Raw genomic sequence first — 18,082 nt, forward strand, 5'->3', positions numbered from 1 at the left:
TTGCGGGGGGCTTCTTTTTTTTAAAAATTTTTTTTTACCTCTGTTACGATAAGATGCCAAAGATAAAGGCTATACAAATGACAAACTGTGTACCGTACCAAAAATAGCATGATCGAGAGACGCGTGCACTACTCGTGCTACAACAGACAAGCTAAGTTAGCTAGCATAAGCTCTTTGTTTTCATGTCAGGTTTTTATTTAGCTCTTTGTATGCAGCTGTAATGCATTTTATTTTACCCATAATGCATTGCTGTATACAGTTAAATACTGTACACTGAAAATACAAGAAAATTATGTATTTTTTTACTTTAGATTTTACAGAAATGTGTTACAGTGTAGCTTAGCGGTTAGCACTTGTTCTGAGGTTCGATGTTGGAATCTCAGCTAAATTCGGTCTGGTGACCCTGGCTTCATGAAGATCTTCAACTCTCATTTGGAGCACTTTGCAGCCTAGCGTGAAAGCTGTTGGGATGAGAATCAGAACCTACAAATCTGGGAACCATAGTCAGAAAAGGGCGGAGTGGCCCAAAATGGAGGAGTTCAACTATGACATTGAACCTCTTCTCTGCCAAAGCTGCCGACTTTGGATAAGCAGAAGAAGTTGGATGGATGGGTGTGCCCTACAATTGGCCGGCGACCAGTCCAGGGTGTCAACAAAAATAGGCTCCATCCCACCCATAATGAGGACAAGTGCTATAGAAAATGAAATAGATGGATTTTCAACATGCTGATTTTTTTTGCCATTTCATCCGATTGTTGCAAAAGCGCACATTTTGCACACAAGTTGCTGCCGGAGTTTTAGTTTTCTAAACTGTTTGCATTCCAGTGTAATGCAAAGCATCCTTTTAATCATCAGCTAGAGACGCGCTCCCTGAAAACAGTGGCTAATTAAATTACGTTCATTTGGCACAGTCACAGCCCCAATGGGACACGAGGCCCAAAGCCAGAACCTTCGCAAGTCACTAGAGAGTTGCTTTTAATTTTGATTTGAAAAAGTTGCTTTTATTTACATTTTGGCACAAGCTTATCTGAATCCTGTGGGTGTACTATAATAAAACTTCTTTTTTTTTTTTTTTTTTTACTAAGCACTATTCTCTACCCTATATATTGTATTTAATCGGTTACAACCTCAAAAAACAAGAATTATTTTTGCTACCCATATTTAATAAGAAAAATAGCACTGTTAAAAAGTTGCTTTTATTTACATTTTGGCACAAGCTTATCTGAATCCTGTGGGTGTACTATAATAAAACTTCTTTTTTTTTTTTTTTTTACTAAGCACTATTCTCTACCCTATATATTGTATTTAATCGGTTACAACCTCAAAAAACAAGAATTATTTTTGCTACCCATATTTAATAAGAAAAATAGCACTGTTAAAAAGTTGCTTTTATTTACATTTTGGCACAAGCTTATCTGAATCCTGTGGGTGTACTATAATAAAACTTTATTTATTATTATTATTTTTTTTACTAAGCACTATTCTCTACCCTATATATTTAATCAGTTACAACCTCAAAAAACAAGAATTATTTTTGCTACCCATATTTAATAAGAAAAATAGCACTGTTAAAAAGTTGCTTTTATTTACATTTTGGCACAAGCTTATCTGAATCCTGTGGATGTACTATAATAAGACTTTTTAATTTTTTTATTTTTATTTTACTAAGCACTATTCTCTACCCTATATATTTAATCAGTTACAACCCCAAAAAGCAATAATTATTTTTGCTAACTGTATTTAATGAGAAAAATAACACAATAAAAAACATGATAAAAGAGAACGTAAAGAAATGAACATGGGTAAAAGTAATTACATTGAGGAAAGCCGAAAGTCAAAACAACAACGTACGCTTTTAAAAGACTTGGCCAATTGAGTGATGTCAGAAACTTGGCCTGTTAGTGTCCTCATTTTGTATTTATATGTTTGACTACTTGTCACTTTTAATAAATGGCTGAAAGTACGTCAGTGACTGCGGCTCACCTTTATTTTCACTTCACTCTAGTGACGGCATATCTGTCGCTAAATTTGGCTACGCATCTGGTGCATTCTTTTCAAGATCAAATAATGTGTAAGCTGTTTATATTGTAGAGCTGGTGCGTTTAAAATGACGTTTTGGGATGATAGTGTTTCATTAACTCGTCTACTGCCAGAAACGTTTAATAACGTTTACTAAAATCCAAATGAATGGCGCCAAAAATGGTAATTGACGTTTGCTATTTTGTTGTTTTTTTCTCAATGGGCAGTGCAACGTGTTGTGCAGCGCTGTCTGGCCAATGGGCTTGTGAAATCAAAAACACCCACTAACTATGGCCAGCAGTTGGCAACATTGTATCTTTTTTTTCCTATGTTCTTTTCTCCTTATCTTTTCATTTTTGTCACTCAATTACCCATTTTCAAATGGCGATTATTAAAGAACGGAATAAGGTAGAAACATACTTTTTTCTTTAATGAAAGAATGGAATGGGATCTTTCATTTGGTACCCAGGGTTTATGTTTATTAAGTAAAAGTACACAATATTCTGTTTGCCTTGAAAGATGAGTTAAAATGCTCGAAATCGGCGGGCACTGCCTGCGTTGTTTTTTTGGGTAACGTGTGGCAGTAAAAGCATAAAATATTAAAATAGGCAATTAAATACATTTTCAGCAAAGCGTGGGCCAGATGTTAGCGTTTCTCCACCATTTACGGCAGGATTTGGGCCATGCCCTCCGTGAATTTTCTAGAATTTCAAGCTTCATTTTTGCCTTCCCATCTTTGAGTGCAGACACAACCTGCTGTAATTACCCCTTGTGTCAGTAGAGGGCGCTCTTTTAACTGCACAGCAAATGCGAAACATTTCATAGTTCCAAGGAAAACATGCCAAACATCAAAAACCAAAACAAAACTGATAATAATAATAATAATTGAAAACTATACTGTTGGGCAACTTTTTAGGAACCAAATTAGAAGATGTTGTGACTTTTGCCCTTTTGCCTATGGGAAATGTTAAAAGACTTTATTAGTGGCTGTCATCACTTTTAACATCCGCAGAAGTAAACAAGAAGCCCCGCAGCCCGCACGTGAGAGAAAACACGCACACACACTTTATAGCACGATAGAGTGCTGAGAGTGGGTGGCTCATGGACGAGAGGAAGAATGCCAATAGGAAGATGAAGACTCGGATGTATAGACAAGGAAAAGACTGAGAGGAGATTAACGATGAGAGGGAGTTAAAAAAAAAAAAAAAAAATCCATGGAAGCACCTCCTGTAAAGGTGGAAGAGCACACAGGGCTGCACTGTTTGTGTGCGCGTGTGTGGAGGGAAAGATAAGAAAGCAAGGGCGGGAGTTAAAGAAGCAACACGTTAACGGCGGGAAATGATGGCGGAGGAGGAACGAGAGCTTGTTGGCTTCAGTGAACAAGTGGGGAATGACAAAGAGAGCCATAAAGGCGCACGCACGCACACACAAGAGCGGGACAGGTGAAGTGCGGAATGAATAATGGAAAGGGATGGCGAGCGAAGAAGAGATACAGAGCGCAAGGGAGGACAAGGGGGCCAAGCGCAGGCGGGGAAATACGTCAGAATTGATCAAAAGGAATGGGACCACCTGAACCCGAGACGGAGGACATTATAAGACGGACAGATGGAAGTACTGTACAGTTTGTTTTCCATTATGTGTTAGCATTAGCATTAGGAGTCTCCTAGTTAATGGGCTCATTTTCTTGTACCAAGAATCCAATCCTTACTGATGGGCTATCCGACCTAAATGGCACAGACTCAGCATTGGCGTAAACAATTCCACAGTTCAAGAGGCCGCCGTTGATGAAAGTGAATGTGAAGTGAGGACGTGACCTCAAGCCAGTTGGTAGCAGTTAACCCTTGTCAAAACTATTCATTTACAGTTCCTAGAAATGTTGAACTCAGAATCTTAAGTGTCCAATTCCCCAGAACGCGACAATATAGTTGATTTGATATATCGGCCTAATCAGGCCCGTTCTCCCTTTTTTTTTTTTTTTTTTTTGCGGCAGCGCGAGCGGGTCTATGTCGGCGAGGTGATGGAAGAGAAGCACTTAATTTAATTAAGCAACTTTATCAGTCGTCCCTGCGCTCATATAGGGAAAGAGACCTGTTTGAATAGACTATAGCTACGTAATTACCCTTTATCTGCTCGTTGAGGGGGTTTAAGACTTCTTTAACGATCGGCCATTTTGTTGACGAGAGAACTGGAAATGGACCGGTGGATGTGTAGAATATATATATATATATATATATATATATATATATATATATATATATATATATATATATATATATATATATTTTTTTAATTTTATATATATATATATATATATATATATATATATATATTTTTTAATTTTATATATATATATATATATATATATATATATATATATTTTTTTTTTTAATTTTATATATATATATATATATATATATATATATATTTTTTAATTATATATATATATATATATATATATATATATATACTTTTTTTTTTTAAAATATATATATATTAAAAAAAAAATATATATATATATATATAGAATAAATTTAAAAAATCCAGATTGAAACACATGAGAAGCTTTCACGTAAAGCAGCCAGGCACCCGAATCCAGAGAACGAATTGTGACAATGATTTGCCAACTCCCCCCTTTGTAACCTTTAAGGAGACTTTTAATGTCGTTCAGTGTTGTCTAATCCATCCACGGGCATTATGTTTTTTTTTGAACCCGTCTGTCTGTCCAGACCCGTTCCTGTGTGCACAATATCTCATAGACGCGTGGATGGAATTCTCATTACAACTGGCACAAATGTCCTTTTGGGGAAGAATGGATTAGCAAAGTCAAAGTCACTGTGGGCAAAAACATGTTTGACAGAAGGACAAAAACAAACTTATCTCTAACCGTTTCCCTCCATTCGTATGAGAAGGTGAAAAACATTAGCGCATAATCTAAGAGGTCTCTCTGGTGTTGTTTGCCTTGTCTGCATTCGCACACAGATTATAAACAGGCCTCGTTTGTGTCATCTACTTAAGGCAAATAAATGCCTCCATCAAATAGGCCGATTTGAGGAGAAGTAACGGGTAGTAACTATGATCACAGATGTCCATATGTCATGCTCTGAACGGTTTCTTTTTTGTAGTACTGTTATGCTTTATACTATCTAATATGATATATCATTAATTAATTAGTACACATGTGTAGGCCTGTAAATGTGCCACGAGACTGCCATGTATGTATCTACACAGCAGCATGATTACAGTTGGTACGGAGAGTTAATCTCCGTATCCATGACAACCGTCCCTCTCACACCTACTTCTTCTCCAATTGTGATTTGGTTTTAGCGCGCATTTCATCCTTCCACGCTCTAAGAAGAGCACAAGGTGACACCTGAACCATGAATGGAAACATTTTTTTTTTTTTTGAATACTTAATCCGATTCCATCTGTCTGGCCGCTCGTGTGACTTTTATTTACCAGGGTGTGTAGAGAAAGTAGAGAAACAGAGGGGAGGTTGAAAAGAGGATGATGTCAACTAATCTCTGTCAGCAGGCGACTTCCCCCCCGAGAGGCCAAGTTCATTTCGCACACACGCCAATAGTCAGAGCATACGAGGCTCGCTCAAAGACAAGATAATCCCATCGGTTAAATACGGAAAAATATGAAGCGCAATCATACAATAGCATTAGCATTTGAATAGCCTTATGAACGTGTGTAGTGCATTGATTCCATACTCGTCCAAAGGTAGATGTTTTAGTTTAAGAGCTGTGAAGGTGATATCATGAAGAGAGACTTTTTCATGTTAATGTTTAATTCCAACATTATTCAGGCAAATTTTGAGTTCAAGTTTTCATTTTCGAATGTGAGTCACTGTATACTTTAACCACAAAACGTGCATGTTAGGTTGCTTGGAGATTCAGGGTATTAATATGATCTTAATAATAATAATCTTAAAATGCATGCAAAACTGAATATTACAAATTTAAATTGGATTAAATTTGGATTACAATTCTCAAAATCAGAGGTTCGCAATGGGTCTCACCCATATATTTATGATGCTCCTTTAACACATTCACTGCCGTAGACGGCTATAGACGTCAAAGATTCATTTTGAACTGGGCTGGCAGTGAATGAGTTCAATGTGACCCACTTCAGTCGTCCAAAATACATAATACATAGAAAACCATCGATGTGTTTTTAAATGTACGAATTTGGTAGGAAAGATAGATAGATAGATAGATAGATAAGATACTTGGTTCAAATGTGAAACATAAAAAAAACGGGGGAAATATATGAAAATATATAAACTCAGGTGAACCCACATCAGGTCACTTTGCCCTGTTGTGTAACTGTACAAAAAATGTGTTTATTCATCGAACTTGGTTTAATGGCACGTCCCCTAATAGTTTTGAGTGTTCAGCGGGTTCCCAGAAACTTCTGACCGTGTATAAATGGGTCTCAACAGTAAAACTTTTCAGATTTCTCTAATCCCCCACGAAAGTAAACTGATCTTTGTGTTGATTCCAAATAAAACATTTGGAGATATATCTGCTTTTACTTTGGAAAATGGGGATCATTGTTTTGACAGATTTCTAACGCAAACCAGCTACTGAATCATCAACATTCTGTTTTTGAATAAAGGGATGGATGGATCATTGACAGATTAAATGATTCTCAAATTAATTGTAAGTTGCGGCCTTAATAAACAAATGTCACCTTTGAATTGACACATGGAAATAAACATTTCTACAATATTCTCAGTTACTGAAACAGACGTGTAGGATTTGTTGGAATTTCGATGTTTCTGGGGTTGGTGAAGGACTCTGGTTGGTGGCCTGGTGGGTTGTGTCCGGTCGGTGCTGGATTTCACTTTCCTTTCTTTTCTTTGGTCCTTCCTCTGGTCTCCTGACGGCCTCACGACTCTGGCTGGAAGTGTTGGGTTTGGGTGAACGGTATGGGATTTTTTAATAGGTTTTAGGTGAACTAATGAATACACACACATTCTCACCAACATACAAAAAAAAAAAAAAAGAGAGCAATGATGATGACATGTCAAATCGGTAAAATTACTGAATGAACAATACTGAGCTCTCCAGAAAAAAAGGAAAAAAAAAAAGAAATAGACGTGTAGGTGGGAATTTTTTCTCAATGCTGCCGTTGTTCACCTTTTGCTTTTTTCCATTTAAACATCCCTCCATCCCTTTCTATGGTCATTTTGAGGCGCGTACGGCACTTCCTGACATTGCATCCTGCCGAAAAGCAGACAAGGGCCGTCCAGGAGTAGACGAGAACACTCGGAAAAACGACATGTTTCCTTATCAACGATATGCTTCAAAGTCAAACCAGCGAGTAATGCAATATTTCAGAAAAGGCACCGTCAAAGTCCAGAATCTTTTTTGTGAACATTGTTTGCGAGAGGCACATTTCTGACAAGCATTGTTCGGTCTTGTCGGGACGTCGGAGGCTGGAAAAGATCAAAATGGTTATAATGCATTGTGACAGAGTGGAAATACCTGAATGGACGAGCGGCGTTCGGTACAATGGAGGAAAACGTTCACGACAAAGCTTTCATCTGAAAAAGGGAACGGGAGGGTAATGAACAATTCATCTGTTTGAATGTCTCTCACAAGCCTCTCTTCTCTTCAGTCGTACAATTTGGACAAAGATTAGCAACCACAAAGTGATTGCTTGTGGCGAAAACAAATCACACGAGATTGCTTTTGGAGAGCGCAGACCTCTTCCAAGGCTAAACAATCCAAAACAATTCTGCCCCCAACGTCCATGGCATAGTAGGCAATACCGCTCCAAGTTCTGTAGATGGCGCGTTAGTTTGCTTCGTTTTATCAGAATGGGGGAAAGAATTGCTCAAATCCGACACAATTATTGGTATGTGCTGACTTAGCTTAATTGTTAGCAAAACAGGAAAGTCTTGCTTTTAGTTTCAGAATTGGCCACTGATGTTTTGGATATAATGACCGTACAAACGCACTGTTTATAAAATTGCGGATGTTGACATTTTTGGATCTGGTCAAATTTAAAATGGCGCAAATAATGCATAAAGCAAGAAATGACCAGTGGCCAAAAAATATCATGGGAAAGTTTAGAGACAGAGAAGGGTGGGTATAATCTAAGGGAATCAAAAGGTTCGAACAACAATGAGAAGTATGCGCATATCAAGGTGCGGTGTGACTTTGTGCAACAATTTGAAGATTAATATCAAACAAAGTAGAAACATAAATGTGCTTAAAGAGTAGCGTAAGAAGGCATTGATTGATAGATAAGTACAGAGAAGAGGAAATATGTTAGACAGGACTGAGATGTAGGTATAAACAAAGCTGAGAATAATTACATACACATTTTTGTATTTATACGAGTGATTATGTCTTTTGTAGTATGTTTGTGTTATTCATTTATAACGATATAATTAGTATCGATTCCAGTCGTTTAAATTTTAAACTGTTCAGCTCATTACCAAAGAGTCAGCAGTCCCATTCAAAATTTCCGCGGGAATTTTTCTAGTTAGTATATTATGTTCATGTTTTTTCACATAAACTTGTAACTGTTCGGGCTATACTTGTATAAGCTATAAATTATAAAAGGATAGGAGTTAAAAAAAAGTTCATACTTCTTCCTACTCTTTTTTCAAACATGTGTAAATGCTTTGTGTTGATGTTTTTTTTATTTAATTTTTTTAAAATATTTTTTTTTGTTTTATAGACATTTTAAATAAATTCATTAAATTCGATGAATCAACAGACCAAAAATATTTCCGAGTTTTTCCTTTGTAGCCACGGGTATGCAGTACAGACTAGATCCAGCTAGCAGACGTGGCTATTGTTGACATTATTAACATTTTTATTGTTTTATTTTACATTTTACCTGTTTTATATTTCATTATAGATGTGTTGATGAAGGTGTAATTATGTTGACCTGATATAACCTGTGTGAGTAATGCTTTTGACATTCTTGCTATCTTTTCTACTGTTTTCCCAGAAATGAGAAAGTTAAAATGTTTCTATGTTTATCTAAGAAGTCTAGTTGCTGTTCATTAGAAATCCGGTTGTCAAAAGTTCAAGGACGATCTAGTTTACTGGGAAAATGCGAACTCATTCTGTGCGTCACGGGATGACAGAGGCGTTTCCTCATGTTTTGAATAAAGAGGCTGTGTGGGCAAAAGAAGACACACACATTGGATGACACTGCTTGGGTGATGTCTAACTGTGTGACCAGAGATCTCTGTAATAAACCAACCTTGCAAGGACCCTCTCCACCAGAATCTCATCTTGCAATTATTTGAACACGCAAACAATTACAATTAATGGTAATTTCCTTCACTATGTGGAGCGATTTACGTTAGCTTAGCGTCCCCGTCGGCGCACAGCTCAAATGCGGCGTCTCAGATCGACCTATTCTTATTTTTGCCTGGTGTTTACTCTCTTCGATATACAATATAGATTTTGATACAGTATATAATTATTATTATTTTTTTTAAACTTTGGATTTCAAACAGTTTCAAGTTTTTTTGTAGTTATTTAAAATACTTTTGTAGTGTATTAGGCGTTTTTAGCCTACCAAAAAGTATTAACTTTTTTTTTTTTTTTTTTACTGTATTGGGTGTTTTTTTTTAAGCCACCAAAATGAAAAATTGCTTCAATTTAATGGACAATCAGCTTTAACAGACGACCCCTCCCCCCCCCCTATTAATGTTCTACAATATTTGCTTCTCCTCTTCCAATCTCCCAAATATAGGGAACATAATAATTATTCCCCAAACAGATGCAGATATCTCAGTTGAATTTATCTGCTGATGAACACGGCTAATTTGATGCTATCACTTCCCAATACAAATAACCGTAAACCTCGTTGTGCAGGCCAGATATTGTTGTGGAAATGGAATGCTGAACAGTCATGTCACGGCTAATGCCTTTCTTAATTAGCATCCGTATTGGAGCCAATAGCATCCCAGCAAGCAATCAGCGAAACTCGGGTTGAGTTTTGAGCAAGCATTCAATCTGAAAGTCTCTACTCGCTTGCCTAGAAAGTTAAAGCAATGTCATTTTTATATCATTAGAGTAACGAAGAAAGGCCGCTGGGAATTTTCATCTTTAAACCGACTTTGTCTTCTCGTGACTGACATCTCTCAAAATCATTATCTCTCTTTCGGCAGTCGCGGCGTGGAGCCTGCGATTAGTCAGTCCGTCAAACAGCTGAACATGATGAAGCGTGACTGCTTGTGTTCTGGCGTCCAATGTGAACCGCGCTCGCCCGCGCGCAGCTAAATTGCTTTTCAACAACTATATAATAACGGCGGCAGAGCAGCATTTGTAATGGCGGTAAATAACGTCAGGAGGTTTTAAGAGAGCACTAAATCAAACGGCAGCTCCGCCATGGCATTCAAAGAGGCAACGTTTTGAAGAATGTCGCCCGAGCAGTTAAGAGACAGCGAACGGGGGGCCGTGTTGAACATTTATGTGCGGCGGGAAAACATGTTTTCTATTGAATTGATTCGCAAGCTACGCGGCTGAGACCTCGCTCACTTTGGTGCTCGTCCCTTAACACGCGCACACGTGCCACGCCACAGCTGCACATGGAAAGTAAATGCTTGTAAAAAACAAAAACGAAAAAAAAAAATCGAATCATTTGGTGGCTCAGAGGGCAGGTGTTGCACCGCGTTTGCCTACGGATTTGGATGTGTGCGTACGCACGTGCCCGTGAAATTTTGCATGCATGTCATCAAGCGGTCGGTTGCGTGGGAAATGCACTTCATCAGCCGTCCCACGCATGCTGATCTTTTTAGAGGTCAGGTCATCTGATGAACACGGGCTGCGATTGGTTCAGGTGACCTGGAAAGCATACACAAACGCACACACACATTAACTGTTACTATTCCTACATACATTGTAATGTTTCATATTTTCAGGTTGACCTAATGTCTTCTTCTTCTTAACCCTAGAGAACCCAAGAACCCTTTTCTTCTTTGGAAAATTATGAATTATACATTAAATGACTGCTATAAGTTCACTGAACACCAAAATATATGTTTTTTCAATTTTAACCCTTTTTTTTTTAAACTAGCTCAGAGTTGCTAATTTATCAAAATATATATATAAAACATACTCCTAGGCATTCTGCAACATGATATGAAATAGATTAACAAAAAAAAAAAAACAATTTTACCATCTGATGGTTTGCTGAGAAGATGGTTTTGTTTGGATTGATTTCCAGCTCAACAAAACAGCATGTTGCCAGCCATCTTGTCACCATCACTCTGGCTCATGTAAGTGCAATATTCATCCACTAGATGGCCCCATGCAGGGGTCAGAAGTGGCACTCTGAACTTTTGAAGTTAAATTTGTAAAAAAAAAAGAAAAGTTTTTGTTATTTGAGTAGCAAAATTTATAGGGGCCAAATGTGACCCCGTGGGTTCTCCAGGGTTAACAAAAAAAAATCAACGTTTCAGGTCTTGACTGGTCTGACATAGACTTAAAAAAAAATAGCAAGAAAACTGCAAAATAGCGAGGCAAAACTGCACAAATCAAAATTCCCAATAGAGTGAAGCCCCAATAACCGAACCCCAAAGTAGCAAGGGAACACTGTACTGTAATATTTGTTATTGAACCACAAAAACATGTTGTGATTGTCAAGTTAGAAGTGGATCACCAGAAATCTTACCCTCAGTTCTTCCCGCTTTTTTTCCCTTTTTTTCCTGGAGATCTCAGTATTGTTCATTCGGTAATTTTACCGATTTGACATGTCATCATCATTGCGCTCTCTCTTTTTATTTTATTTTTATTTTTTTAATTTTGGATGTGGGTGAGTATGTGTATGTGCGTGTGTGCGTGCGTGTGAGTGTGTATTCATTAGTTCACCTAAAACCTATTAAAAAAATCCCATACCGTTCACCTAAACCGAACACTTCCAGCCAGACTCGTGAGCTCGTCAGGAGACCCGAGGAAGGACCAAAGAAAGGAAAGTGAAATCCAGCACCGACCACACACCACCCATCGGGCCACCAACCAGAGTCCTTCACCAACCCCAGAAACATCTAAATTCCAACAAATCAGCTCTTCCCTATCACACAGTATCCATCCATCAATTACCGGTAACTACAATGCTTATCTTGTTCGAGCCGATCACAGCTGACTACATTTTGGATTGATTGCCGTTAAAATATTAAAAACTTGACTTGGTGGAAACTGAACTCACACTGCCTACAGATGAGTAAACAACAATCAGGGAGCACCTTATAGTATTTTTAAGTTTTATTATAAACAAATCATAGTTGGTATATTGTTTGAATTGTGTCTTGTGCCACAAGTAAACAATCTTTTGCTCTTTTCTGCTATGATGGATGCAGGAGCAGCCAGCCTGTAGGGGGCAGTGTAGCTCTGTGACCCAATAGCATAAAAAGTACCCATGAAAGGGGGTTCAAAAGAGAGAGATAGAGAGAGAGAGATGAAGAGATGGTGACATTTTCTTCCACTGCAAAAAGCACCCATGTGTCACTCTTGTCGGCTTTTGTTGCAGCCCTCAAAGGTCTCGTGGCTCTTACTTCCAAGCACATCTTAAAAGTTACAGCTTGCGCCCTGAAAAGCAAGGAGCTTTTCGGTCAAGACAAGAAACCCACAAGGTTGTGCAGCAATTGTGTGTTGACGTTGTGTAAAAGCAGAAAGAAAGTGCCTCCCCACCAAGTGCAGGTGTATTTTTTGCAGCGTGGTTTGAAGCAAACATTGCTGTTGAGTGACACGGCCCACCTTGTTTTAATGTGCGACAACCAGTGCACTCAACTATTAACCGGTTCTGACATCTGTATTGGAGGCATGCGTGTGTGTGTGTATGTGCGCATCCGTGCTTGTGCATCCATGCATGTGCGTGTGTGTTGTTGAGTCACATAGGGGGAAAGAAGAGATGTGTCGGGGGGGGGACAGCGTGTCCTGAGATGCATCTGTGACAGATGTGCATGTGGAAAGCATGTCAGGGATGTACATGCACCAGTTACTAGCTCAGCCAGGTGAGTGCACGTCCGGTTAAAATATGTGTGCGCGTACGCGTGTAAAACCTTGAACCGTGCTCCAAAGAGTTTTTGTAATTAGTATGTTTTAATCCCCTTCTTTTCCTGTCAAACACAAAGAAGTACATTTGAACAACTATTCTAAAAAAAAATTTTTTTTTGGAAGTCAAGGCAACATTATTTATACAAGTGCCAAGGTTATCACACCTAATCAAAACGAACGAAACAACTGAAACTAAAATTGAACCAAAAATAATATTTTTTGGGCTGACCTTTTTTTCTTGCATCTGACAAGAACTTTGTGTACAGGGTGTTTCATAATTCTGTCACTTTACAAAAACTCATATCTTAGGAGCTGGCAAGGGTGTAGCACGCTAAAATTAGTTTTTGCTTGAAAGGCCATCGCGACGTCACAGTCAATATATATATATATATTTTTTTTTATGTAAAACTTGATTTGCACTGATTTCATTGTTATTGTACTGGTAATGCCGTTCCCTGCAGAGAAGATTTTGGATACAAATTTTCATAACTGTGTACGCCATGTAACTACGGCTCCATATATTGAACGGTTGTTAAAAATGTTATCTCATTCACTGCCAACTATTTCTATTAGTTTAACATTTTTTTCCCCCGCTTTTGTTAACAAGAGTGTGAACATTTAGAAAACATTTTAAATTTGTTATTAATCGTGAGCTAACTTGCGAAGTCATGCGATGAATTACAATAAAAACGATTTAATCACCCGACGCCCCTAATTTTTAATCATATTTTTTTTTAAATCGTGAGTTAACTAGTGAAGTCATGCGAGTAATTACAAATAAAAATTTTAATCGCCTGAGGCCCCTAATTTTTAATAAACTTTTCTTTTTTTTAATCGGGAGTTAAGTAGTAAAATCATGCGATTAATTACAATAAAAAAAAAATTATCTCCTGACACCCTTGATTTTTAATAATTTCTTCTTAAAAAAAAAAAAATTTAAAAAAGAAAAAAATATTTAAAAATTAGGGGCGTCAGGCGATTATAATTTGTCACATGACTTCACTAGTAACTCACGATTTTATATCTGTTCTAAATATACAATAAAAAAATCTAGGTTTTCATACTTGTTAACAAGAGTGGGGGGGAAATTTAACTAATAGAAAGTTAAAATGATTTTTTTACGTCTGTAGCCGTCAATGGCAGTGAATGAGTTATAATACATTCATTTTTTGGATTTTTGTATTCAAAGTTTTGCTACAAAAACTTAACTTCAACAAATATAAGTTGGGTTTTATTGTGGGCTATCTTCAACAGTCATTGAACTATAAGATAACATAAAGGGAAACACCCTGTATAAATTAAAAAAAACTAAAAACAATTCTAAAACTAATAAAACCTAAACTGAAATGAAGCCTTCCCGGAAAAAATAACACATGTTAAAAAACTAATTAAAACTAACTCAATTAAAAAACTAATTTTCAAAACGAAATAAAAACCAGCAACAAGAAAAAATCACAAACTATTATAACTAGGGATGCAAGATATTTATTGAACCAATAAATTGTCAGTCGATTTGGGGAAATATGACATCATTTTTGATCGACCCGAAATTATCCGTTATTGTTATCGGTTGAAGTGTTTCATATCATGCATCACTAATTATAACCGTGATTTCATACAGTATGCATTAAACTCAGTGTAAGAATGCTAGGTTCAATGAACAATATGAAAATACATACAAATGAATAAATAAACTTGCAAAAATGTCAAAAACCAAAACCAAAATGGTACAAAATATCATCATCATCACAATACGACCCTGTCATTTTCTATCTGCCTCCTTTCCATTGACCCTCACTTCTTTTAGCCCTCAAATATTGATTATGTGTAAAACCTAATGTGGGAGCGCTTTAGGGTTCAGGTTTACGTGGCGACGTATTGATTTGAGTGAGAGGGAGGATGAAGCAAATATCATGACAGACGATGACTTAACCACAATAATTAACACTCAGCAGATGAATAGCTCACTCAGCATGTTGAAAAATGTCGGTGTAACTCGAGCTATCTCACTTCAAAAGTCTTGTTTTCATCCCCCAAACTACCGTAAACGGTGAAATGTGTTTATCCACCGAGATACTTCATTTTCAAGAGTGTTGTTCTTAGATCGAGTCTGGTGAGGCCTACATTGTTTTTCTTTGTGTGCATATTAGCTGATTTGCATTAGTTTAATTAAAAACGTTGATCTCGACAGAATTGTTTTGCGAGCTCATTTAAGTGAATGGCTGAAGGAACAAACAAGAAGGAAATAATTAGTAGCGGCGCCGGCATACACGGGGTAGGGTGGGTGGCAACGAAAAGTCCGTTTGGAAGCCCCCAGAGGGTGGAGAACATGTATACGGTATTTGACGGATATGGGGAATTGAGTTTTGAGGATGGTGGATAAAAGGCATCAAGCCAGCAGGATGAAAAGAGTAGAAAATGAAAGCTAATGGCGCGCTTCCCTCGGGGTACGCCATCATTTTTCCTGGGAGATCAGAGAAGGCCCTCCACACGCAGAAGACCAAAGGGGTCGGGAATGCCTCGCGGGCGCCCGCTTGTACAAACGTTTGCCACTCCACATGCTCTTAGAACAATAACTACAAGAACACTAATACTCATTAGGTGCTTGTTTATTTAATTAGGGATGTTTATTTTGGTTTCCAGCCTGTCGTGTTTTTACAATGCAAGCTTTAAGTGTTGTGCAATTTGGAATATGAGGAATGCAATGTCGGATTTAATAATTAGTAACTAGGTATAAGTGCAGTCACAATTCAGGATAATCTATTTACAAGAGTGAGCAAACCGATCTAAATGCATGGACGTCATGACTCAAAAATATGTCATTTCTGCTTTTAACTTTCCACTAGTTCCTCTAAATTGTCTCTCTCTGAAATTTAGGACAATAATAATTCAAAAGCGGAAGAAGGCCGGCCCACCGGGCAGCTGCCCTGTACACCAGAGGGCCAGTCCAGCCCTGATATGTGTGTGTATATACACACACACATGCTGTGGCATTTTCAACTTAGAGACAGAAAACAACCACAGAGAAATCAATGCATTAAAGTTAGCGCGATTAGCGAGTGGCAACGTAAGATGGCCGCCAAGCATACAAGTAGTTCAGAACAAGATTCCATGCGAATAGAGCATGCGCAGAACACAAACCAAGGAAGGTACCGCGAAAAAAAAGAAAAGGAATTTAATTATACAAAACAAAAGCGAACTCCAAATGGCAAGTGCAACAAAACGGGGGGTCAAAAAAAAAAAACTGGGAGCAGGACAGGAGTAAAAACGACAATAAATCGACGAAGACTAAACACACACACACTAACGACACAGCAAGACACACCTGGGGCAAACACAAGTGGCGCTTAACAAGACCAAGGGAGACGCACAAGGAAAAACAGAACCCAAACATGACAGAAAATAGGTCATCTAGAGGTCTTTTTTAGGTTTTTAAAAGTTATTGTCTAAAAAGCATCTTGTTTTGACAGAATGCTGCACGGCTCTCGCAGAGTCAGGAATGGTTGAAGTTTTACAGACAGTTCTAGAGCGTTAATAGATTTTGTTTTTAAAGGGAAAGTCAACCCCCCAAATATTTCTTGACAATATGTTCTATGCATTCCCACTAGTCTAAATATGGAATTCTGTTCATTATTGTGTTAGTGAAATATGAGTTAGGCAGCAAAATCCTGCAGTTTTTATCAATATCAGAAGGCGGCCATTTTGCCACTTGCTGTCGAGTGAAAATGACATCAATGTTGCTCAGGTCTTAGGTAACAACCAATCACGGCTCAGCTTCGGAAAACAGGTGAGCTGTGATTGGTCGCCGCCTCAGCCCTGAGCAACATTGATGTCATCTTCAGTTGATAGCAATTGGCAAAATGGCCGCCTTCTGAGTTTGCTGCATAACTCATATTCCACAGATGTAATATTAATGAGAATGTCATGTTAAGACTAGTGTGGTCACATAAAACTTATTATTGTCAAGAAATGTTTAAGGTTGACTTCCACTTTAATCCGTTTTTCAGCACTATAAATCGGTAAACAATGTGTTACAATAACTGGCATGTGAACAGACAAATAGTATTGATTTGTTAAAATGGAGTTTGATGATATCTTTATTGATTTTCACATATTTTGTAAAATACTTTGGCAATAGACCAAGAAACAAAATAGTGATGGAAAACAGTTGCTGGTCACCGCGTTCAATTTTTTCAAAGCTTTCCACATTTCTGTAAAGTCCGTTTTTCCGATTGTATATCCTCAACCAGTTGTACTATAATAACCTCTTCCACCGCAGTTCTGTGTTATTTGTGAGTTTGGGTGTCTTTTCAGCTGAGGCCACTCCTACCCCGCAGTGTGGCGCTTGATAATTGCGTGTGATTACAGGTGCACCGGGAAGAACTTCAGAAAAATCCCAGACGTCCGCACCGCGGGTCCCCGGGACCAGCCGCGAGGCTCCCCCCTCGTCACGGCGGACACCCGAGGAGCCGGCCCGCATGAGTCGAGGCGGGGACCCAGATTAGCTGTCGGCTTTGTTGCTAAAGGCAAGCCCCCCCCCCCCCCCCCCCCGCTGCGATAGGAGTTAAGAGATCAAGCGCACAAATACACCAAAAAAAAAAAAAAAGCAAACAAAACAAAGAGACACAATCAATGAGTCATCTCCTAGTGTGCAGTGTTTGCCTTTTATTCCACATTTGGCCTTGCCCTGAAATTGTCGGTCTTATTTTCTTATCGCCTCCCAACGCCGCCCGTTGTCCTCCCACTTCACTCCAAGCTGACTTTTTTGCACCTGCATTGCTTCACTCTCCTTCCGTATAAAAGAGCCACAAGCTTGAACTGTGATTTTCACACTCTCTTCTCTCGGTTTGACTCACTAAAAGAGATTCCTTTCTCTCACCATTCTCTCTTTCCCCCACCGGTATTACACTTATCCCGACATCCCGCCCCGTCTCTTTCAGTCCAATACAGGTGTGACCTAACCCACCTTACAATTCCCGCTTTTTTTCCCCCCTCGCTCATCCACATGAAAGGCTTCCCCGCTACCCCTT

The 18,082-nt window shown here is 38.3% G+C and overlaps 1 long non-coding RNA gene across 1 annotated transcript in view; it reads left to right on the forward strand.

Annotated features, from left to right (window-relative positions):
• LOC144055198 (uncharacterized) overlaps positions 1–18,082 on the forward strand; it is an 84,455-nt gene that overhangs the window by 57,829 nt on the left and 8,544 nt on the right. Inside the window, exon 5 of the long non-coding RNA XR_013294786.1 lies at positions 17,421–17,578. This is a non-coding gene — a long non-coding RNA (uncharacterized LOC144055198). The remainder of the gene's footprint in view (positions 1–17,420; positions 17,579–18,082) is intronic.

Source organism: Vanacampus margaritifer, chromosome 7 (genome assembly GCF_051991255.1).
Source record: "Vanacampus margaritifer isolate UIUO_Vmar chromosome 7, RoL_Vmar_1.0, whole genome shotgun sequence".
Lineage (NCBI taxonomy): Eukaryota > Metazoa > Chordata > Actinopteri > Syngnathiformes > Syngnathidae > Vanacampus > Vanacampus margaritifer.